Source organism: Balaenoptera musculus, chromosome 4 (genome assembly GCF_009873245.2).
Source record: "Balaenoptera musculus isolate JJ_BM4_2016_0621 chromosome 4, mBalMus1.pri.v3, whole genome shotgun sequence".
Lineage (NCBI taxonomy): Eukaryota > Metazoa > Chordata > Mammalia > Artiodactyla > Balaenopteridae > Balaenoptera > Balaenoptera musculus.
Window position 1 is genome coordinate 73,270,835 of NC_045788.1, and position 18,372 is coordinate 73,289,206.

Genomic DNA, 18,372 nt, shown 5'->3' on the forward strand with positions numbered 1-18,372 from the left:
GGTAAAAATGAAATCCTTAATGAAACCTGTAGAAGCCTGATAGTACTGAATTCTCCAGAAATATAGAAAGTTCAGGAAAACAGGTATTTCTGCCACTGATTGTATGACCTTAGGCAAGTCCCGGTCCTTCCCTGGTCCTGAGTTTCACAGACCGTAAAGGAGGGGGTTGGAGGAGGGTCCTTGTCCCCTGCCTCTATTAGTCTGTGTTCCGTCCCTGGGAGGAGAAGACGGATGCTTTGACTCTGCCCGCAGCTGCCATCTGTGCTCCCCTCCCTTGTCCCTCTTGTCTTCTCTGTCTAAAGAGCCCAGGGTTATAAGCAGAAGCCCTAGTTTGAACCCCAGCTCTGCTACTCACATTCAACCTCATCCCTGTCTCTTAATCTCTCAGGAACATCAGTCTCCTCCTCTTGAAATGGGAGTGAGCAATTGTGAGGGAGTCAACATGTCAGGGCTTCCAGCTGTGAGATCTAATTAGCTGTTCACTTTTGCGCCTTCCCCCGGAGCCCCAGTTGGAGGTGAGTCCTCCTTCTGTACCTCCTGCTGTGTGCAGAGGAAAAACTACCAGTCCCTCCCCGTAGGCAGCTTATACATGGAGGGGGCTCATCAAGGAGGTGGTTAGAAAATACAGCGGTGGGCTGGAGGGTAAGCACAGCCAGCTTCTGAGTTGGGGGGCTAGGGTGGCTGGTCTAGGAAGGGCTGGGCAGATTTAGCCACATGTAGGCCTCAGGGCAGCAGCATTAAGTGTTCTGGGGCCAAAGCCACTTGGTTTGGTGCTGGCTTTCCTGCCCTACCCTCCACACCTCGTCTTTTAAACCCAAGGAGCCCTTGGGCTGCCAGTGGCTCATTCTAGTGTGGTACCCATCCAGTGAATTTTTTGTTTTGATTAAATATTATGTTGTGAGACTCTAGTCTCGCTTAAAGCCTATGGAGAATGTTGGTTTTGTTTGTTTGTTTTAGCAGGCAATGGATTTACAATGACAAGTTCCTACTTGCCTTGTGAGCTGGAGTTTCAATGTCAGTTCAATTTTCAAGTCCTTGCTAGTGCGTTGTAATGCTATTTGGATCTGCCCATGTGTGCATCACCCAGTGGGCGATTTGGGACCTGGGTGGCAGACTGTCTCTTTCCTTTGGTGTACTGTTTAGGGAAAGACCAGGCATATGCAGTGTGGGCATGAGCCCAGGAGTTCCTCTACAATTTTATAGGGTCGATTTCTGGAGCCTCCTCCTCCTCACAATCTCCTTGGCACTTTCTGGTTCCCAGGGGCCTCCCTTCCAGGTTCTCTGGCTTGAAAGCCAGGGCTTTGGTACTTCCCTGGTGGCGCAGTGGTTAAGAATCTGCCTGCCAATGCAGGGGACACGGGTTCGAGCCCTGGTCCAGGAAGATCCCACATGCCGCGGAGCAACTAAGCCTGTGCGCCACAACTACTGAGCCTGTGCTCTAGAGCCTGCATGCCACAACTACTGAGACCACATGCTGCAACTACTGAAGCCCACGCGCCTAGAGCCTGTGGTCCGCAACAAGAGAAGCCACCACAATGAGAAGCCTGCACACCACAACGAAGAGCAGCCCCCGCTCACCGCAACTAGAGAAAGCCCGTGTGCAGTAGCGAAGACCCAACGCAGCCAAAAATAAAATAAAATAAATAAATTTATTTAAAAAAAAAAAAAAAAAGCCAGGGCTTTAGTTTCCCTGCTCTATCCCACACTTCCCATGACGGCAACTGCCTCTGACCACGCAAAAGGAGAATAAAGAGAGAGAAGAAAAAGCATTGTGATTCCCCCCATACTTTGGGGGCCACAGATTCTCTGGTCAGAGAGAAGAGTTCTCTCCCTTGGAGCTTTAGGTGCCTGTCCAGCTGTTGCCAGTGCTGCTGTAGGTTTGCCAGGAAACTGAGGTGGAAAAGAATGAAAAAACAACAGAAAATGTAGGAGATCCCCTCCACTCACTCTAACCCATGAGCCCCCCTTTCTGCTCCTTTGACCAGAAGTAGAGAGCTTCTTTGGAGCTCTTTCCGACCACGGCTGCAGGTCAGCTGTCCTAGTCCAGGTCTGGAGAGGCCAGAGCAGAAAAAAGGAAAATTCCCTGCTGGTCGGATGTAACTTCAGGTTCCGGTTTTCTTCCCCATCCACCTGCCGCCATTTACTTCTCAGAGTCTCCAATAGCGGACCTCAGACTAGGACAGGCACCTGCCTCCCAGGCTAGTGCTCCTGAGGGTACTCCTGCAGAAGAAAGCCACAGGCCAATCAGGATTTACCCCGGTGAGAAAACTTACATTGGCCTTGACACTTAATTAACATCATTACCCTGACGACCCCGTCCCACCCACATACCGACTTCACCTCAAAGGTAAACACTGTATTTATGGAGCACATACTAAGCAGTCAGCACTTTCGCAGACCTTATCTCGTATAATACGGTAATCCCACAAGCTGGAATTTATTGTCCCATTTTACAGACAAGGAACCTGAGGCTCAGAAAGGTTTGGTAATTTCCCCAAAGGCACAGAAAGAGATAGCACTGGAATCCATAGCTGCTGGCTGCATAAACAACCAGCGTGGCTGCCAAGCTGGGTCCTGGGAACCCAGCCATAAGGAGAGTCAGTCACTGGAAGAAACCACATGATTGCTCGGAATATCACTCGCTGCCCAGAGCTCACCTGAGGGGTGAGCTTGTGCATTTTGGCCACTCTGGGCAATCCCCTTAGAGAGTACTTTCGCCACCCTCCATCTGCCCTGAGCAGGGTGACCATCCCTCCCCAGTTTCTCTGGCGCATCCCTGTTTATGCCCATTGCTTCTGTGTATTGCTAATAGCAACCCTTTTCACACTCAAAGGTGTGCCAGTACGGACCCGGACCCTAGATTATAGTAGCGTCAGCCTGCCCCTGGGGGATGCTCAGTCATGCCTCTGACCATACGCTCAGCCTTGTTCTCGGGACAGGACAGGCACTAGCTCCTCCGATTAAACCTCCACATTGACCAGAAAATGTTTCCTGAATCTTCCCTCAGCCTCTTCTTCTCCAGCCTGGAGAGTCCCCAGAGGGCTTCTGGCAGGCTGCACGCTGCTGTGCAAAGGGCATGAGCTCTGGAACCCAGAGTTCTGGGTTCTCTACTGGCCACCCCTGGCGAAATATTTAGTCTATTTGAACCTTAGTTTCTTCATCCATAAAGTGGGCATCATAAAACATAAATTTTAAGGTGGTTGTAAGGATGTGATGAAAAAAAATGTGTAAAGCACTTGGCACAAATGGCTGTTTCTCCTTTTTCAGGTTGGAGAAGCTGGAGAATAGGGATGCAGAAGAGGGTGCCGGGAGGGGGACTCTCTCTCCTTGTTGGAGGCTAGGATGAGGCTGCTGTGGAGGGACCACTGGGGCCTCCTGCTCAGGACACACCCCGCCCCTCCCCTCCTTGACCTAGAGACTCCTTGGCCCCAGTCTGTGCACATCTCTCCCAGGAAGGAGTCAGTGAGGGTCTGGGTGCTGGGAGACACGGTGGAGTGGGGCGACAGAGGGAAAGAGGCCCAGAGTGGGTTCAGGCACTCAGTGAGAATGTAATGAATACATGAATGAGTGAATGAATGCATTAAAGGATGACCCAAACCCTTCAGAGTCAGAGCAGAAGCCCAGGGCCCTGTGTCAATGTGAGACATCTTTGAAAGGCCATCCAGACCTCGAGCTCCCTGAGGGAGCCTTCTATGACTGCCTCACAGCTCAGCTCCCTCCGCCTTTCCCACCCCTCACAGGGGTTTCCAACACACCTCAGGCAACCACCTACACGGAAATATCCCTCTCAGGGTGTTTCCTGGGAAACTCAACTTAAGACAATGCTCTAACCGTCATACAAAGGAGAAGTGGAATTTATAATTTATAATGAAGCATGTCATGGCTCAGGTGTGACTGCACCAGGACCTTGTAGCATTGGCCTCTCCTGGGGGCTTGTGAGAAACGCCGGTCTCAGTTCCCCACCTCAGACCTGCTGGAATCCCAATCTGCACCTGAGCACGGTCCCCAGGGGATGAGTGTGCACTGAGTTAGAACACATCACTGAGACATCACAAGGGTCAGGTGTAATTACGAACGTGCACTGACACACAGGTATCTCATGGCCACTCAGAGACCACAAGTAGCAGTGCTGTCAGTGGTGAGATTTTCTAAACCAGTGAACAAGTCTTGGTAAAGTGCCAAACAAAACACATGAAATCCCCTCAATTCATCCAGTAGTTGCATTCCTGGAAAATTCAGTGTCTCTTAATATCGTGCAAAAAACCCTCCTTTGCCACATGTAGAACAGAGGACATTTCCTCACTGTGCATAACTGCTCCGTGTAAAGCAGAAGATCCCTGGCCTTTTATTTGGGTGAGCCAAAAGTTTCGTTCAGTTTTTTCCGTAAGCTGGCTCTAGTAGCACATAGTTGTCTTTAACTTCATTTGAAACAATTTTGTTGGACTGTATGCGACAGCTGTCATATCAGCGTGCATTTTAAAGAAGACTTATCAAAATTGGTGAATTTTTGTGTAGCCATTTTAATATTGAAATAGAAGAAAAAAAGCAACAATTTTGGCATATTATGCTTTATTATTTCAAGAAAGGTGAAAACGCAACTGAAACGCAAAAAAAGATTTGTGCAGTGTATGGAGAAGGTGCTGTGACTGATCAAACGTGTCAAAAGTGGTTTGTGAAGTTTCGTGCTGGAGATTTCTCACTGGACGACGCTCCACAGTTGGGTAGACCAGGTGAAGTTGATAACGATCAAATTGAGACATTAATTGAGAACAGTCAACGTTATTACCACGTGGGAGATAGCCGACATACTCAAAATATCCAAATCAAGCACTGAAAATCATTTGAACCAGCTTGGTTATGTTCATCGCTTTGATGTTTGGGTTCCACATAAGTGAAAAAACCTTCCTGACCATATTTCCAAATGCGATTCTCTACTTAAACGTTATGAAAACGTTCCATTTTTAAAACAAATTGTGAGTGGCGATGAAAAGTGGATACTGTACAATAACATGGAACGGAAGAGATGGTGGGGCAAGCGAAATGAACCACCACCAACCACGCCAAAGGCTGGTCTTCATCCAAAGAAAGTGATGTTGTGTATATGGTGGGATTGGAAGGGAATCCTCTATTATGAGCTCCTTCCGCAAAACCAAACGATTAATTCCAACAAGCACTGCTCCCAATTAGACCAACTCAAAGCAGCACTTGACAAAAAGCATCCGGAATTAGTCAACAGAAAACGCATAATCTTCCATCAGGATGACGCAAGACCGCATTTTTTTTGATGACCAGGCAAAAACTGTTACAGCTTGGCTGGGAAGTCCTGATTCATCCGCCGTATTCACCAGACATTGCGCCTTTGGATTTCCATTTATTTCGGTCTTTACAAAATTCTCTTAATGGAAAAAATTTCAACTCCCTGGAAGACTGTAAAAGGCACCTGGAACTTCTTTGCTCAAAAAGATAAAAAGTTTTCAGAAGATGGAATTATGAAGTTGCCTGAAAAATGGCAGAAGGTAGTGGAACAAAAGGGTGAATACGTTTTCAATAAAGTTCTTTTTTGTTTGTTTTTAATAACATTTATTTTCACTAGTTTCCCAAACCCATCGCTGGTCAGTGTTTCTACAAATTCTGTTTCTCTACAATTTAATTCATATGCACATAAATATATATAGGTCATTTTTAAACTTTCATATGTGGAAGAAGATTGGAAACATTTTTATAACAGTCCAGTTAACTCTGGATAATAAGAGGGCAAATATTTATCACTTAATTTATCTTTTTTTTTAACATCTTTATTGGAGTATAATTGCTTTACAGTGGTGTGTTAGTTTCTGCTTTATAACAAAGTGAATCAGCTATACATATCCATAGATCCCCGTATCTCCTCCCTCTTGCATCTCCCTCCCACCCTCCCTATCCCACCCCTCTAGGTGGTCAAATAAAGTTCTTGAAAATGAAAAATGTGTCTTTTATTTTTACTTAAAAACCAAAGGCACTTTTTGACCAACCCAATACATCAGTAGCCTCTGGCACAGTGACAACTGAAAACACCCCAGCACTTCCCAAACTGTCCCCTAGGGGTCATTACTGTCCTCGTTGAGAACTGCTAATCCCCTAGAGAAAACCCTGGGCTTAGAAATTTACATGTTATTCATCCACTCTTCCCAATAAGTTTAGGAGATAAGTATTATTATTCCCTCTCCTGAGCTAAGAAAATCAAGCTCAGAGACGTTAAGCAATTTGTCCACTTTCACGCAGCTAGTAATTGGGGAGCAGGCAAGATTGAACCCAAGTCTGCTTGTCACCAAAGCCCATGTTTCCCTCTATGGGTTGCTTTGCAGGTGTTTAGTTTATCAAGGGTTGTGTAGTCACCAGGGCATGGCCAGGTTTGTTTACAACAGAAAAGAATAAACCTTCTTTAGGGACTAAAGAAGGCAACTGTAGGAACCTGAGGCTGAGAGCAGCTGGGCGTCCCTGGGGAATCCCCACCTGAACTTCCCTGTACCCTAAGAGCCTGGGTGGGCAGATGGAACCATGGCCCCAGGACCCCTTCCTCAGGTGGCACGCCAAGTGGTCGTCTACCCCACACACCACAGACAGACCCCCAGGGACACCAGCAAGCCCAGATCGGGGAGGTGCCAGTGACGTGGTCTCTGTGGGTCCCTCCCACCCTCCACGCCTGTGTCCCAGATGAGCAGGGAGTGCTCCAGTATCCAGCTGGGATGCCATGCCCTTCACCCGGAATTAACTTGACCCCGAGTGAGGCTTCGAAGGACAGCTAAGTTTGGCAGGTGTACGTGGGAGCTGACAAAGTCAGGAAGGGGCCAAGACGGGAGTGAGCTCTCCTCAAGCCAGCCTGGTGGAGGAGGAGGGCTGAGGGGCGCTCGCTCCGTGTGCACCTACGCTCCTTACTGGCAGAATCACGCTCAGCTTCTTCAGTGAGTTGGGTTCAGCTGCACCTGAGGTTGTGCGAAAACATGCACAGCCCGACTGCATTAGTCCCGGATCCTCCAAGAAGCAGTCACCAAGGATTGGGATCAAACACCCAAGGTCTTTATTTGGGGAAGTGATTGTGTGAGAGAAAATAAGGAAGGAGCTGGAGGCGCTGGGAGAGCTTCCAGGCCTCGGTGCAAGTCTGAGCCTGAGTGAAGGAGAGAGGGAGAGAACGTGAAGTGGGGTGTCCTAAACCGCCTCCCGCCCCGCCACGGAGCAGTCTGTAGAAGTTTCGACAAAGCCGTCAGGGAATCCTGGAGCCTGTATCTCTCAGGAATGGGTTGATATCCCTGCCACAGTCAGTCACTGTCTGGGAGTTGGGGGCATTTCTGCTCTGACCCTAAGGACCCACCACACACACACACACACACACACAGGCACACCCGCTGGGTTTCGTAGGCCCTTCCATCAATCCAGGGTCTTGGCTCTGCCAGATTTTCCTCCTCCTGGAGTTGGTGAGGAGACTTCAGCAGTGTGAAGGAGGAGGAGAAGATGAAGGAAAACGGCCCTCCATGTCCAGCCTCAGAAAAGCACATCCACAAAACCAGCAAACCTTTCTCTTGTCAATGTCGACGGCCTTACCACGTTGGTGCACTGCAGGTATCATGCTAAGAGCATCTCTATTTTGCCCCCTCCATCTTCCTAAAGAGCCCCTCCTAGGAAGAGTGCGGGTGGGGTGAGCACGGTCGTCTGTCCTGCTGTTCATGGGTTAGTAGGAGAAACGTCTGGGAAGGTGTGACTTTGGTCAACCCCAGAGGCGGGGCAGCGTGCTCTGAGGGCTGTTCAGCAGGAGGGGGCGCCCACCGAGGGGGGCCATGCAGATGGGCAGCATGGCGGTGGGCAAACTGGAGTTGGGGAGCCTGGGGGAGTGATTAGGGAGGAGGGCCCTGCACGGCTCCAGGGAGCAGGTGAGAGGCGCCGGGGCCATGGTGCCGAGCAGGAAGTATGTTGATTTGTGACAGACTTGAAGGGGAGGGGAGAGTCAGCGCCGGATGGAACACCCTCGGGCCGCCGGCACTTCTCTCCTCTGGCTGAGGAGGAGAGCACTCTGGGACCCCACACGCAGCTCCGGCCTCAGCGAGGCCCACTGTGGTCTCTGCTTTCTCTCCAGGACAGCCTGGCCTTGGTCATTCCAGAGCAGCCCAGGGGCTGTGAGACCCCGAGCTGAGTCCTTGCTCCACCTGACTTCCTCCTGTCCTCCTCATGACCCCAGCATCTCTGCCATCCTGTGCTCTCTGAGCCAAGTGATTAATGCACAGAAACCTCCCCAGGAAGAACAAGACCAGGCTGACCTCTGAAATGGAAACCAAGCCCAAAGGGGTGTGGTTTGCAACCTGGGCGGCCCCTTGTCATAGCTCATGGGTGCCAGGAGAGAGATCTGAGGAAGAGGAAGGAAGGTGAGAAGAGGGGCAGGCAGAGGGAGTGGGTGAGGAGGGATGGGAAGAGATTTCCCGCTGGATTGGGAGCTCCATGAAGGCAGGAGACAGGTTCGCCTCATGTCCCAGGGCCGGCAAGCAACTGGCATGTAGTAAGCACTCAATGAACGTTTGTTGATTGATTGATCGATCCATCAATTGATTGATTTTGAACAAGTTCATCTAGAGGGGCTGTGCAAAGGATGGTGAAAATGTTTTGGTTTTTTTTAAATTAATTAATTTATTTTTGGCTGTGTTGGGTCTTCGTTGCTGCACGCTGGCTTTCTCTCGTTGCAGCAAGCCGGGGCTACTCTTCATTGTGGTGCTCGGGCTTCTCATTGCGGTGGCTTCTCTTGCGGTGGTCTCTTCTCTTTCACCTCTGGGTGAAAAAGGCAGGAGTCTTTTTGTAGAATAACTGTCCTTTAGAGAAGTCTAAGCAGGGGCATGGAGGGGATCTAGAGTGGGCACTTCAGGGAGAGACCTCCAACTGATCCTGTGAGTCAGTCAGTCACCAATGTCCCATAGAGCATTCAAGGAGGAAAGAAGACAGGACGTGAAGGATGCTTCTCTGGGATGTGCTGTGTAGTCATTTCCTGCTGTGTCCTTCCCATGCACATATTCTTCAAAGAGGACACCTGCATGGTCCAATATGACAGCCACTAGACTTGAAATCTGGCTGGACCAAATTGAGATGTACGATAAGTATAAAGTACACCTGGATTTCAATGAGTGGTAGTATGAGAAAAAACATTAAGTATCTCATTAACACTTTTTCATATTGATATGTTGAAATGAAACTATTTTGGATATAATTGGGTTAAATAAATTATATTGTTAAAATTAATTTCATCTCTTTTTACTGTTAATGTGGCTATTAGAAAATTTAAAATTATATGTGTGGCTTGTGTTATATTTCTCCCGGACAGCGCCACCCTGCACACTGTTGCACATCTTGCTTTTTTTCCATGTTGTGGAAATTATTCCAGATCAGTACATACGGAGCTGTCTCATTCTTTCCAATGGCTTCACGGTATACAATTGTGTAAAGATATTATGATGAGGTTTCAACATGATGCGTTCGTAGGAATTACAAAATCCCCAGGAATTCATTGCTGGGAGCTCTGAGTCTTTCATTACACAATTTAAAGGCACAAAGGGAATTCCAAGTGGGACCTTGCAGGTTGCAGGCAGTGGGAGAACTTAGGGTCAGATGTATGGACCGGTGAGCCATCCACACAGAGAGACCCAGATGCCATTGAGGGGATGCGTCATACGCTGGAGAGAACTAAGACTCAGGTGTGGAGGAAAGCTCACAATTGGGAGGCAAAGGAAGAGGAAGAGGAAACAGGAAGCAAGTAGACAAAGGACTAGTCAGAGTGAGAGAAGAACCAGGATGGCCCAGGGCCACAGAGGTCAGAGAGTGAAAAGCATTTCCTAAAGGAGGAGGGAGTCAAGGGTAGGTGTACATCACAGGGACACAGGGCCTTTAACTTCTGCAGAGTCTTCAGGTTTGTGACTTAAAATCATGATGTGGTTAAAAAAAAAAAAAGCTATTTTCACACTGAACATATATTAGTCATTTAATATATATTATTGAGTCCCTTCTGTGTGCCAGGCCCTGTTCTGAGGTTGGGTTCAGAGGTAAATAAGATTCCTGCTCTCAGGGAGCTTATAGTTTAGTGTGGAAAAGAGATAATAAACAAGCAAATAAATTTAAAAGACTACAGGTAGATGTAAGTGCTAAGAATGAAATGTGATATCTAGAGACTGGGGTAGGTGGTGGCATGGTATCATCAAGGAAGGCCTCTCTGTGGAGGTGACACTGAGTGGAGATTGGAACAAGGAGAAGGGGTCAGCCACGTGACCGCCTGAGCCAGAGGTAAATATGAGTGCAACCCAGTGTTCTAATGCCATGGGGAGACTTGTGAGGGGTCTAGTCCAGTTTGCAGGGTGGGCAAGAGATCAAGAGAGAAAGTGGTCACCAAGGTGAGTCTTGATTGATGAGCTCCTACTTGTCCAGGAGACAGCCTGGCTGGCTCAGGACAGAGCTCAGGCAGTTGGAGTGTAGATGCAAGATGAGGCAGAGGGCCAGGCAGGGCTTCTGTCCTGGAGGGATTTGTAAGCCATGATGAGAAATTTGAACTTTATCCTGAGGGCAGTGGGAAGGCATGGAAGGGTTGTAAGCAGGACAGAGACATGGTCAGCTCTGAAAATAAGGGTCCCTCCCACCGCAATGTAGAGAATGGACAGAAGGGACAGAGCTGGAGGCAGGGTGACAGTTCAGGGGATTGGGGGAGTCATCTGAGTGAGAGAGGAGGGTGTCTTGACCGGGGGTAGGGTCCAGGATGGGAGAAGGGTGGGGAGGAGAGATTTAGAGAGGGATAGAATCGGCAAGACTTCAACCTTGCCTGACTGGATTATGAGGGAGAAAAAGATCAAAGAAGACATCCCGATTTTTGGTATGACACACAGGATGAAGGCTGCCACTCAGTAGATAAACAAGACGGGCATAAGAGCAAGTATGGGATGAACAGACGGCTGTATAGCTATATAATGGAATATCATTCAGCCATAGAAAGAAATGAAGTACTGATACATGCTACAACATGGATGAACCTTGAAAATTTATGCTAAGTGAAAGAAGTCAGATACAGAAGACCACATATTGTGTGGTTCCGTTTATGTGAAATGTCCAGAGAATAGGCAAATCCACAGGGATGAGTGGTTGTTAGGGGCTGGGGGAGAGAGTAATGGGGAGTGACTCCTTAACGGGTACAGGGTTGTTTTGGGGGGCGGTGTGATAAAAATGTTTTGGAATTAGTGGTGATGGTTGCACAGCATGGTAAATATACTAAAACCACTGAATTGTACACTTTAAAATGGTTAAAATGATGAGTTTTATGTTTATGTGAATTTTATCTCAATAAAAAAAGAAAAAGAGCAGGTTTGGGATGCAATGATTAGTTTGGGAGAGGTGAATTTGGAGTGTCTGAGACACATCTGGGGGAAATGCCCAGGAGGGAGTTGTGACATTTGACTCATAAAAGAGGCCGCAGGTGGAGTTATCAATACAAACAGAGCCACAGAGAAGCCACTTCAGCCTCAAGCTGTCCCTCTCCTTCTGGTCCATCTTATTTTGGGGGCCCCTGCTCACCGCCTTAGGTCTGTGACCATGGAGACAAAGGTCAGGTTACCCTTCGTGTTAATCATTAGTCTTCTTTGTGATGCATATTTCTTATTTTCACGTGAGCCCTAGTGCACGCACCGTATAACAATAAGAGCTACCAAGGCAGCCCCAGCCCACCACGACTTATACATTTTGTCACAGTGCGACCTCAGAGGCAATTTTATGGCACTACAGATTTCCCAGGGGCAATGCTCAGAGTTACTCACTGGTTGGTTTCTCTGGGGTCAAATTAAACCCCAGGTCCACCTGAAAGTCTTCCCACACTCACTGTAATCGCAAGAGTGTTCTTTTGTTTTTACTTCTTTGATTCTTATGGACTGAGCTTCTTTTCTACATTTCACATCTCCATTTATAATTCTTTCCCCTCAGCAAGAGGTTTATAGTCATTCAGTTACCACGTAATGCAAATATTTGATCTTTTCATGTGACTCTTCATTTTTTTTTTGGTTGACTGGGTAAAAATCCTACCACTCATTTCTTCTCCCGACTCTTACATTTTTATCATCTCCAAAGAATTAATGGTTTCCTGTTTTCTCTTTATAATGTATCAGGTGTGTATCTATTGACAAATACTCTGCTAGGCTGTGAACTTCTTGAAGGACAGTGTCCCTCTGTGTCCTGTGTCCTAGGCACCCAGTTAGGGCCTGGCATAAGGGAGGGTCCCAACTTGGGGCTATGGAATCACCCCCAAAATGCAAATGGGCTTTATGTAATGCCCAGGGCCATATGCACAGTTCTTGTCTTCCTTCTTCCTTCAACTTCCTGAGTCCACATAAAGGCCTTTTTTGTAACCATGGTTTGCCCACTTTTGTTTTCCTCCATAATCTTGTCTAACTGGCTCCTAAAGCATAATAGTGGTTATTCAGAGCTCAGAATGAGGGATCCTTCTTAATGCTTGAATAGGAGAGAATCAAGAGACAGACATGGAAACCAGCTCAGGACTCAGAACCAAACAGACATGACTTCAAATTCTCATTCTCCCTTGTGGTAGTGGAGTGGCCTTGGGTTGATTATTAAGATCACTGCTTTTTAAACTATTTGTGCTGAAGTATTAAGTTTAAAGATTTTTAAATTCATCATAGATCAATATTTTTATACAATACAGTACTTTCTGCAAAAGGCAAAATTACAGCTTAATTGGTAAAAAGATCAGTGGTTGCTAAGGGGAAGGGGGAGGAGGAAGAGTTGAGTAGGTGAAGCACTGGGGTTTTTAGGGCAGTGAAACTGTTCTGTATGATATTGTAGTGGTGGATATATGACATGACCCATGTGTAAAAGCCTGTAATACTTTACAGCACAAAGAGTGAACCTTAATGTGTGTGAATGAAAAAATATTAATTTAGGAGGTCAGGAATCCCAGGACAGAATGCAAAATGTGTCAAAACAATCTAACTGTATTACAAATGTATGAAACAATCTCACTAATAGGGGTGGAGGAAATGGTGCTGACATAAGTAACTGTGCAGATGAGTGGCCTATATAAGACTAAAGGCAAAAGAAACTGTATATCAAATTGTTTCTCCATTGGGTACAGGTTAACAATTCTGATGTACACTGGTATTGAGCAATTAAGCAAACGGTGATGGCAGCAATCAGGTACCTCCCTGTTAGAGTGGGAGGTTACAGGTAAGCAGGGGAGGAAGACAGAGTTATCTATGGAAATGGATTGGTGTTGGAGACATCAGCATGAACTCATGTTTAGCTTAACATAGATACAGATGATTTTATACAAAATATTTATATATATATGTGTGTATGTATGTGGGTTAGTATATACATATATTTTCTTGTTCTGTCAGCTTAGAGATGCTGTGGTAGCAATGGGCACAGCTAGCATCAAGGATCTTGGTTTCTAATGCCATTCTCCAATAAAAAGGAGCCTGGACTCCTTGGAGAAATGACTAATTCTAGGAATCAGGCAAGAAATACAAAATATGAACTGGAGCATCTTGGTTTTTTTTTTTTAATTTTTTAATTTTTTTTTTTATACAGCAGGTCCTTATTAGTCATCAATTTCATACACATCAGTGTATACATGTCAATCCCAATCGCCCAATTCATTACACCACCACCCCCACCCCGCGGCCGCTTTTCCCCCTTGGTGTCCATACGTTTGTTCTCTACATCTGTGTCTCAATTCCTGCCCTGCGAACCGGTTCATCTATACCATTTTTCTAGGTTCCACATATATGCATTAATATACAATATTTGTTTTTCTCTTTCTGACTTACTTCATTCTGTATGACACTGTCTAGATCCATCCACGTCTCCACAAATGACCCAATTTCGTTCCCTTTTATGGCTGAGTAATATTCAATTGTATATATGTACCACATCTTCTTTATCCATTCGTCTGTCGAAGGGCATTTAGGTTGCTTCCTGGCTATTGTAAATAGTGCTGCAATGAACACTGGGGTGCATGTGTCTTTTTGAATTACGGTTTCCTCTGGGTATATGCCCAGTAGTGGGATTGCTGGATCATATGGTAATTCTATTTTTAGATTTTTAAGGAACCTCCATACTGTTCTCCATAGTGGCTGTATCAGCTTACATTCCCACCAACAGTGCAAGAGGGTTCTCTTTTCTCCACACCCTCTTCAGCATTTGTTGTTTGTAGATTTTCTGATGAAGCCCATTCTAACTGGTGTGAGGTGATACCTCATTGTAGTTTTGATTTGCATTTCTCTAGTAATTAGTGATGTTGAGCAGCTTTTCATGTGCTTCTTGGCCATCTGTATGTCTTCTTTGGAGAAATGTCTATTTAGGTCTTCTGCCCATTTTTGGATTGGGTCGTTTGTTTGTTTTTAATAATGTGAGTTTTTTTGATTGTTTTTTTAAATTATTTATTTATTTATTTATTTATTTTTGGCTGTGTTGGGTCTTTGTTTCTGTGCGAGGGCTTTCTCCAGTTGCGGCAAGCGGGGGCCACTCTTCATCGCGGTGTGCGGGCCTCTCACTATCGTGGCCTCTCTTGTTGTGGACACAGGCTCCAGACGCGCAGGCTCAGTAGTTGTGGCTCACGGGCCTAGTTGCTCTGCGGCATGTGGGATCTTCCCAGACCACGACTCAAACCCGTGTCCCCTGCATCGGCAGGCAGATTCTCAACCACTGCGCCACCAGGGAAGCCCGGGATTGTTTGTTTTTTTAATATTGAGCTGCATGAGCTGTTTATATATTTTGGAGATTAATCCTTTGTCAGTTGCTTAGTTGGCAAATATTTTCTCCCATTGTGAGGGTTGTCTTTTCGTCTTGTTTATGGTTTCCTTTGCTGTGCAAAAGCTTTGAAGTTTCATTAGGTCCCATTTGTTTATTTTTGTTTCTATTTCCATTACTCTAGGAGGTGGATCAAAAAAGATCTTGCTGTGATTTATGTCAAAGAGTGTTCTTCCTATGTTTTCCTCTAAGAGTTTTATAGTGTCCAGTCTTATATTTAGGTCTCGAATCCATTTTGAGTTTATTTTTGTGTATGGTGTTAGGGAGTGTTCTAATTTCATTCTTTTACATGTAGCTGTCCAGTTTTCCCAGCACCACTTATTGAAGAGACTGTCTTTTCTCCATTATATATCCTTGCCTCCTTTGTCATAGATTAGTTGACCATAGGTGTGTGGGTTTACCTCTAGGCTTTCTATCTTGTTCCGTTGATCTATGTTTCTGTTTTTGTGCCAGTACCATATTGTCTTGATTACTGTAGCTTTGTAGTATAGTCTGAAGTCAGGGAGTCTGATTCCTCCAGCTCTGTGTTTTTCCCTCAAGACTGCTTTGGCTATTCAGGGTCTTTTGTGTCTCCATACAAATTTTAAGATTTTTTGTTCTAGTTCTGTAAAAAATGCCATTGGTAATTTGGTAGGAATTGCATTGAATCTGTAGATTGTTTTGGGTAGTAGAGTCATTTTCACAATATTGATTCTTCCAATCCAAGAACATGGTATATCTCTCCATCTGTTGGTATCATCTTTAATTTCTTTCATCAGTGTCTTATAGTTTTCTGCATACAGGTCTTTTGTCTCCCTAGGTAGGTTTATTCCTAGGTATTTTATTCTTTTTGTTGCAATGGTAAATGGGAGTGTTTCCTTAATTTCTCTTTCAGATTTTTCATCATTAGTGTATAGGAATGCAAGAGATTTCTGTGCATTAATTTTGTATCCTGCAACTTTACCAAATTCATTGATTAGCTCTAGTAGTTTTCTGGTGGCATCTTTAGGATTCTCTATGTATAGTATCATGTCATCCGCAAACAGTGACAGTTTTACTTCTTCTTTTCCAATTTGTATTCCTTTTATTTCTTTTTCTTCTCTGATTGCCATGGCTAGGACTTCCAAAACTATGTTGAATAATAGTGGTGAGAGTGGACATCCTTGTCTTGTTCCTGGTCTTAGAGGAAATGCTTTCAGTTTTTCACCATTGAGAATGATGTTTGCTGTGGGTTTGTTGTATATGGCCTTTATTATGTTGAGGTAGGTTCCCTCTATGCCCATTTTCTGGAGAGTTTTTATCATAAACGGAGTGTTGAATTTTGTCAAAAGCTTTTTCTGCATCTATTGAGATGATCATATGATTTTTATTCTTCAGTTTGTTAATATGATGTATCATGTATCACATTGATTGATTTGCGTATGTTGAAGAATCCTTGCATCCCTGGGATAAATCCCACTTGATCATGGTGTATGATCCTTTTAATGTGTTGTTGGATTCTGTTTGCTAGTATTTTGTTGAGGATTTTTGCATCTATATTCATCAGTGATATTGGTCTGTAATTTTCTTTTTTTGTAGTGTCTTTGTCTGGTTTTGGTATCAGGGTGATGGTGGCCTCATAGAATGAGTTTGAGAGTGTTCCTTTCTCTGCAATTTTTTGGAAGAGTTTGAGAAGGATGGGTGTTAGCTCTTCTCTAAATGTTTGATAGAATTCACCTGTGAAGCCTTCTGGTCCTGGACTTTTGTTTGTTGGAAGATTTTTAATCACAGTTTCAATTTCATTACTTGTGATTGGTCTGTTCATATTTTCTATTTCTTCCTGGTTCAGTCTTGGAAAGTTATACCTTTCTAAGAATTTGTCCATTTCTTCCAGGTTGTCCATTTTATTGGCATAGAGTTGCTTGTAGTAGTCTCTTAGGATGCTTTGTATTTCTGCGGTGTCTGTTGTAACTTCTCCTTTTTCATTTCTAATTTTATTGGTTTGAGTCCTCTCCCTCTTTTTCTTGATGAGTCTCGCTAGTGGTTTATCAATTTTGTTTATCTTCTCAAAGAACCTGCTTTTAGTTTTATTGATCTTTGCTATTGTTTTCTGTGTTTCTATTGCATTTATTTCTGCTCTGATATTTATGATTTCTTTCCTTCTGCTAACTTTGGGTTTTGTTTGTTCTTCTTTCTCTAGTTCCTTTAGGTGTAAGGTTAGATTGTTTATTTGGGATTGTTCTTGTTTCTTGAGGTAGGCTTGTATAGCTATAAACTTCCCTCTTAGAACTGCTTTTGCTGCATCCCATAGGTTTTGGATCATCGTGTTTTCATTGTCATTTGTCTCTAGGTATTTTTTGATTTCCTCTTTGATTTCTTCAGTGATCTCTTGGTTATTTAGTAACGTATTGTTTAGCCTCCATGTGTTTGTGTTTTTAACGTTTTTTTCCCTGTAATTCATTTCTAATCTCATAGCGTTGTGGTCAGAAAAGAGGCTTGATATGATTTCAATTTTCTTAAATTTACTGAGGCTTGATTTGTGACCCAAGATGTGATCTATCCTGGAGAATGTTCCGTGCGCACTTGAGAAGAAAGTGTAATCTGCTGTTTTGGATGGAATCTCCTATAAATATCAATTAAATCTATCTGGTCTATTGTGTTTTTCAAAGCTTCTGTTTCCTTATTTATTTTCATTTTGGATGATCTGTCCATTGGTGTAAGTGAGGTGTTAAAGTCCCCTACTATGATTGTGTTACTGTCGATTTCCTCTTTTATAGCTGTTAGCAGTTGCCTTATGTATTGAGGTGCTCCTATGTTGGGTGCATATATATTTATACTTGTTATATCTTCTTCTTGGATTTATCCCTTGATCATTATGTAGTGTCCTTCCTTGTCTCTTGTAACATTCTTTAATTTAAAGTCTATTTTATCTGATATGAGTATTGCTGCTCTAGCTTTCTTTTGATTTCCATTTGCATGGAATATCTTTTCCCATCCCCTCACTTTCAATCTGTATGTGTCCCTAGGTCTGAAGTGGGTCTCTTGAAGACAGCATATATATGGGTCTTGTTTTTGTATCCATTCAGCAAGCCTGTGTCTTTTGGTTGGAGCATTTAATCCATTCACGTTTAAGGTAATTATCGATATGTATGTCCCTATTACCATTTTCTTAATTGTTTTGGGTTCGTTTTTGTAGGTCCTTTTCTTCTCTTGTGTTTCCCACTTAGAGAAGTTCCTTTAGCATTTGTTGTAGAGCTGGTTTGGTGGTGCTGAGTTCTCTTAGCTTTTGCTTGTCTGTAAAGCTTTTGATTTCTCCATTGAATCTGAATGAGATCCTTGCCGGGTAGAGTAATCTTGGTTGGAGGTTCTTCCCTTTCATCACTTTAAGTATATCATGCCACTCCCTTCTGGCTTGTAGGGTTTCTGCTGAGAAGTCAGCTGTTAACCTTATGGGAGTTCCCTTGTATGTTGTCGTTTTTCCCTCGCTGCTTTCAATAATTTTTCTGTCTTTGATTTTTTCCAATTTGATTACTATGTGTTTTGGTGTGTTTCTCTTTGGGTTTATCCTGTATGGGACTCTCTGCGCTTCCTGGATTTGGGTGG

General features: G+C 44.5%; 1 pseudogene; it reads right to left on the reverse strand.

The window, feature by feature from the left end:
* Positions 1-2,199: 2,199 nt before the first annotated feature.
* Positions 2,200-18,372, reverse strand: part of LOC118894003 — a 43,413-nt pseudogene continuing 27,240 nt past the window's right edge.